At 38.1% G+C, this 7,272-nt stretch overlaps 1 pseudogene; it reads left to right on the plus strand.

The window, feature by feature from the left end:
* Positions 1–2,343: 2,343 nt before the first annotated feature.
* LOC102837576 lies at positions 2,344–2,979 on the plus strand (annotated as a pseudogene).
* Positions 2,980–7,272: the final 4,293 nt, after the last annotated feature.

Raw genomic sequence — 7,272 nt, forward strand, 5'->3', positions numbered from 1 at the left:
GCATCACTGCTTCTCTGGGTAGGGTCCCGCTCTCGGCTCTTCTCCCTTGATGGTCCCAGGGACCTCCACTCCTAAACTGCAAAGTTAATCATCCCCCTCCTTGCTACAAAACATCTACCTTTACATTCCCAACCCTCACAATCAGTCCTGATAACAATTATTCACTATTGTATTACAAGAGACCTATCTGTATTTCCTTTCATCAGCCCCACCTAGACAGATTGGATACTACTCAGCAGAGATTCTACCTTTCTCTATGCCCTCTGGATCTAGGTTCCCTCTTGAAAGCTTTTAAGCCAGTCACTTCTTGCCTTTTAGCCCCCCCCCTCCCCTTTTGGGTAGCCAACGTCCAAGTTCATCATTGCCTCTGATTGAGGGAAACAAACCTGCCTACTGACAAAAGAGCTACCAAACAGGGCAACACTGATAGTGTAGTGGTTACGAATCTCGGAACCAACTCCACGGCACATAACCACCACCACCAGCAGCTTTCTTTGCATTCTTCAGGCTTAAGTTGAAGACAATTAAAACAAGTCCAGTGGAGCCAAAATATGACTTTGAAAATATCCCATCTGATTTTAGAGACCATCTCAAGAACAGATTGGATGCATTAAACACTAATGATCAAAGACCAGAAGACCTGCAGGATGACAACAAAAACATCATATAGGGAGAAAGCAAAAGGTCTTTTTTAAAAAAAGGAAAGAAAAGACAAAAATGAATGTCAGAATGTCAGAAACTTACTCTTGAGCACAGAAAAGCTAAAGTGAATGGAAGACATGAGAAAGTAAAAGAGCTGAACAGAAAATTTCAACATGCAGCTCAAGAAGATAAAGTCAAGTGTTACAACAAAATGTACAAAGACCTGGAGTTAGAAAACCACAAGGGAAAGAAAACGCTCAACATTTCTCAAGTTGAAAGTACTGAAGAAACAATTCAAGCTTCAACCAAACAAGTTTCAACAAGATGTCACCTTGAAAACTAAGGTACGCCTGACCCAAACCATGAGGTATTTTCAATAACCTCATATGCATGTAAAAGTTGGACAGTGAATAAGGAAGGTATCAGAGGAATTGATGTATCTGCGCTATGGTGTTGGAGGAGAATATTGAAAAGTACCATGGGCTGCCAAAAGAACCAACAGATCTGTGTCGGAAGAAGTATAGCCAGAGTGCTCCTTGGAGGCCAGGATGGTCAGACGTCATCTCTCATACTTCCGACATATTGTTAGGAGTCACCAGTAGCTGGAGAGGGATACCATGTTTGGGAAGGTGGAGGGTCAGAGAAAAAGAGGAAGCCCCCCAGCGAGATGGATTGACAAAGTGGCAGCATCGATGGGCTCAAGTGTAGCAGCAATTATGAGGTTTGCCCGGGACTGGGCAGTGTTTCTTTCTGTTGCAAATGGGGTCGCTATGAGTCAGTACCGCTCAATGGCACCTAACAACAACAACAATATGCTAGGCATGAGAAGAAGAAAGATGTGATCCCTGTACCTAAGGACTGTAAAATTTGGACAGAGTTTATGAATACTATCTCATTTAATTCTTATATCAACCATATAAGATATGGATTTTATGTATCCCTATCTATTCTGTCAAGGAGTTCTGGTAGTGTAGTGGTTATGACCTCAAGGTCAGCAGTTCAAAACTACCAGCTGTTCTACTAGAGAAAGATGAAGCTTTCTGCTCCTATAAATACTTACAGCCTAGGAAACCCTATGTAGGGTCACTATGAGTTGGAACCAACTGCATGGCACATAACCACCAACACCACCATTTATTCTGTCAGTTTGTGGTACTGTGATGGCTTGCATGTTACTGTGATGATGGAAGATATCCCATGGTGGACAAGTTTCAGTGAAGCTTCCAGGCTAAGAACAGACTAGGAAGAAGGGAAAGAAGGTCCATTTTGAAGGTTTCGCCCCTGAAAACCTTATGAATAGCTGTGAAACATCTGATACAGAGGCAGAAGATGAGCACTTTATGTTGGAAGGTATTCAAAATATGACTCAGGTAAAGCTGCCTCCTCAAAGTAAAGTCAATCTTAATGCTATGAATGGAGCAAAGCTTCAGGGACCTTTATTTACTAATGGGGGGAGCCATAAAAAGAGAAGAAACAGCTGAAAATATACATAAATGATTGGAATGTGGAATGTACAATGTATGAATGCAGGAAAATTAGAAGTTGTCAAAAATGAAATGGAACGCATAAAGATTGATATCCTAAATTCACAGCACTAAGTCCATTCTTGGGGGTGTTTAAGCTGCTGGATGAAAAGAATGACCACAACTGCTTGAATATCCACATTTCATATTCTATGCCTGTCAAGAGTTTTGATTCATCTTGGATAATTTGTCATCAGAAGAAATTCTGCTAAGGGCTCATCAGGTTACCAATGAGTCTCTGGAAAGTACAAGGAGAATGCTGGGTTTAGCCACTGAGTCTCAGGATGTAGGAATCAAGACCATCACTATGTTGGATGAACAAGGGGAACAACTAAACCATATAGAAGAAGGCATGGACCAAATAAATAAAGACATGAGAGAGGCAGAGAAGACCTTAACAGAATTCAACAAATGCTGTGGCCTTTGTGTCTGCCCATGTAATAGGACGAAGAACTTTAAGTCTGGTAAGCCCTATAAGACAACATGGGGAGATGGTGGAGACAACTCACCTAACAACGTAGTATCTAAGCAGCCAGGCCAGGTGACAAATGGCCAGCCTCAACAAGCTGCCACAGGAGCAGCCAGCGGTGGATACATTAAACATATAACTAATGATGCCAGAGAAGATGAAATGGAGGAGAACTTGACTCAGGTGGGCAGTATCTTGGGAAATCTAAAAAACATGGCCCTGGACATGGGCAATGAGATTGACACTCAAAATCAACAAAGAAATCAGATCACAGAAAAGGCTGACACCAACAAAGATCGTATTGACTTTGCCAAAGCCAGAGCAAAGAAACTCATTGACAGTTAAAGCTATCGCTGTACTTGATCGGTTACTTACTTCCTTAGCTCCTCCTCCTTCAGAGTTTGAAATTGGTTCCACACTCTTCTAATGTGGAAGAAGAGCCTAAGTGAGGAGTAAAAGCCCCCTCATTTTAAAAAAGTTTCACTTTCCTTTGAGGGCAGACTGTGGTATTCCTTCTGGTATTTTTTTCCCTCAGCTCATACTCTTAAGCTGGTTTCCATATATCCCATATAGTTTTGTTTTTCACCTTTCTTGCTTACTTTAAAGCAGGTTGTTTTTCTTTTGAGATTTGAAAGCATTATCAAAGATAACCATGAAGAAGGCAGCTGTAGAGTTTATTTCAGGGAAAGGGGACAGAGAAAGGGGATAGTTACCTCAGTAAAATCTTGCAAGCTCCAAAGCAAAAATTTACGCAGCCTCAGTAAAGGTCTAGTTGGGTTTAGTTTTTGGTTCAACTTGCAGTTATTGTCAGTAAATCTTGGTTGTGGAGTTTTTATACATAATATTTTGTTATATATCACAACTTTGCAACCTCTACTCCTAAAAGAGGAACATAATGAGTTTTCTTAAAGCAAGCTTAATTTCTGAACTCTTAATGATTGATACACGTACATAGATTTTGTGATCCCCTTCAATTTTACGCCATTCAGGAACACTTTGTATAAACAGATGGCTTTTTTATTTTCATATTATTATCGTATCATGGTCCCATTACAGCCCTATAATTTGTAATTAGTCTTTGAAGGAAAAAAATGCAAATATATATTTGTAACATGAGACTTTCTCTCTAAAGCAGGGCTTAAATTAGGGGGGAAAGTTTGATAAACTATATCAAGTAAATTCAGCTTTACCTCAGCACCAAGAATTATGTTTAAATAGGAAAAAAGGGAGCTTATTTTGATCTCAGGTAGAAAAACAAATTGCTTTGAGTTTTATATAACTTTAGTTTAGTTGTTGTTGTTTTTTAAGCTAGAATTTATTCTGTTTAACTAAAAGTGATTTGGAAAATGAAAAAAAAAAAAGATTGCTATTCTAGGCATTATTGTTGTTGTTCAGTACTGATTTATAGTGATCCCATATAGAGTTTCTGAGGACCAGCTGGTGAACATGAACTGATGACCTTGTGATTAGAAGTCCAGTAGTTATCCTACAACATCACAACAGACTCCATTCTAGACATTAGTGAGATGAAATGGATAGGTATTGGCCATTTTGAATCAGACAATTGTATGGTTTACTACACTGGGAGTGACAAATTCAAGAGGAAAAATGTTATATTCATCATCAAAAAGAACATTTCAAAATCCATCTTGCAATACAATGCTATCTATGATAGGGTAATATCTATATGCCTATGAGGAAGACCAATTAATACAATAATTATTCAAATTTATGCATCAACCATTGAAGTCAATGAGGAAGAAACCAAAAAATTCTACCAAATTCTTTTGTCTAAAGTTGATCAAACATGTAATCAATATACATTGATAATTATTGGTAATTGGAATGAGAAAGTTAGAAATAAAGAGGAGGATTGATAGTTGGAAAACATGGTCTCAGTGATAGAAATGACACTGAATATCACATGATAGAACTTTGTAAGAAAAATGACTTCTGTATTGCAAATAACCTTTTAAAAACAATATAAACAAAGAAGAGGCACACAGAGCACTTGCAGCAGACTAGGTAGATGCACTGCTTGGAACTTCTACAACAAAGATATGAGAAACCAAATGAAACAGACACAGATGGAAATCCTGGAACCCTGAACTTCAGAGGAAAGTGGAGTAAGTGCTTGCTGGGAGGAGAAGCTGAGCAGGGATAACAAGAGAGGGGAACTGACTGATGTATGACTGACCAGATGCCATTCAACCATTGTGAACTTTTGTGAGTATCTCTGGTGACAGAAGATAGCCTGGAAGAGCAGATTTAAGAAACAGATGACAGGAAAGGAGTCAGCAACTGTGTTCATACAAGCCAACCACAACCATATCCTCTGCAGCTCCACTCACTGGGAAAGAGCCAATGCCAGTTCCTATATGTTGATCAGCCATAGACAGCAGTGAATACCAAACAAACCCACCCTAAACTGAAGAGCATGAAGTACAAGTGGGGAATGGTACACAAGTTTACATTCCCTAACTATACCTACAGGAGACAGTTAGTGAGAGCCTAAGAACACATCAACATACAATCATCAATTAAATACAAATATGACAATACCACAATGTCCCAGAGACAATAGACTATTTTAGCTCACACAAAGAAACATGAGAGGAGGGCACAAACAAATAAACACAATGCAGAGCCAGAAAATGTTTCAGAGGAAGGAAAGGCAATAGAACTAACTGAAAAATAATTCAAAAGAATGACGTTTAAGTACCTTCCAATGACTGACAGAAAGATTATGGAAAACAAGGAGAACACAAGTAAAACTTTATAAGAATCTAGGAAAAACAAAATTAACACAAATTTTAAAAGTACACAAAACTTGTAAATAGAAATACAAAAAGTTAAAACTAAAATCTCAGAAATTGACAATACAGTGAAAGGACAAAAGATTAGATTTGAAATCATGAAAGGCAGAATTAGTGAGCTTGACAATAAATCTTTCAATACTAATATGTTAGAAGAACCATTAGAAAAAATAACAAAAAAATCCAAAGAAAGACTAACAGTTATATAGGACACCATGAATAGGTGACTGGAATTCCAGAACAGGAAGAGACAATAAAAGGCACAGAGAAAATGTTAAAGAGTTGTTGGAAGAAAACTTCCCTAATAAAATGAAGGACTAGAAGACAGCCATTAAAGAATCTGAACAAATCCCAAACAGGATATATTCGTAAAGAAATCACCAAGACATCATAATCAAACTTTCCTGAACCAAAAACTAGGAAAGGATCCTGAAAGCAGCTCAAGAAAAGTGAAAAGTTACCTACAAAAGAGAACCAGTAAGACTGTGTTCTGATTTCTCAGCAGAAACCATGTAGGCAAGAAGACAATAAGATGACATATACAAAACTCTGAGAAAAAAACTGCCAACCAAGAATCATACAGCCAACAAAACTGTCTCTCAAATATAATGCGGAAGTTACGGAATTTCTAGATAAACAGAAATTAAAGGAATTTGTAATAACCAGATCAACTTTACAAAAAATACTAATGTGCTATTTGGACTACGAACCAACAATAAACAGCAGACAACAACCTAAGATTAACATACATGGCAACAACAGCATACACTCAATCCAGATACAGAAGTATCCAAAATAAAGCAAGTTTACATGACTGAAAATAAGGAACCAGAGATATCAATTTATAAGGAAGTCACCTGCAAAACAAAAAGAGGAGATAGTGTAGATGCAGAACTTCCAAATGGTGAGGAAGTCAAGTAGATTTCAAAATAAAGCAGACTGTTTTAAATGGGGGAAATGTTTTATAAACTACAGGATAACCTCAACGAAAATGAATACACCTTTACATCAAAATAAAGGAAAACAGAAAGATTTAGTAAGCATCAATACAAACCACTCATTTGTCAGTTTATTGTGCTGTGGTGGCTTGCATTTTGATGTGAGGCTGGAAACAATTCCCCCTGTATTTTAAATACAAGCAGGGTCACCCATAGTGAACACATTTCAGCTGACCATACAGACTAAGACAGACTTGGAAGAAGAGGCAAACTACTTCAGAATGTTTAGCCACTGAAAGCCTGATGAATAGCATGGAATACTGTCAGCTAGCACCAGAATATTGAATACTGAAACATGATGAAGAACACCAGAATATTGTCAGATATAGTGCCAGAAAACTATCTCCTCAGGTTGGAAGGCACTCAAAATATGGGGACTGGGGAAGACCACTATTGTAAATAGTTTAGAAAAGGTAATCTTGATAAAAGAAATACTCTGTGATGGTTAGCATTGTGGAGGATAGAGAAAATTCTTCACAGGCTAAAGCGTAGATACATGTTAACATGGGGCAAGCAATATACAAGAGGGAGATTGACGAGGAAAGATGAGGTATGGAGAGACACAGGGAGGAACACAAGTTAGAGTGGAGATAGATGCTGTTAACTGATGGTATGTGGAGAGAATTGCAATTATTGTAATGATTCCAATTTTAATTCCCATCTTGCAGTTTAAGCAAGAGCATGGATCTAATATCACACAGCTAGTTAAGGGTGTAGTACTACAATGACAGAGAACTTCCAGAGGTTCAAGCTGGATTCAGAAGAGGCCGTGGAACGAGAGATATCATTGCTGATGTCCGATGGATCTTGGCTGAAAGCAGAGA

Source organism: Chrysochloris asiatica, unplaced genomic scaffold, assembly GCF_000296735.1.
Source record: "Chrysochloris asiatica unplaced genomic scaffold, ChrAsi1.0 scaffold00048, whole genome shotgun sequence".
Lineage (NCBI taxonomy): Eukaryota > Metazoa > Chordata > Mammalia > Afrosoricida > Chrysochloridae > Chrysochloris > Chrysochloris asiatica.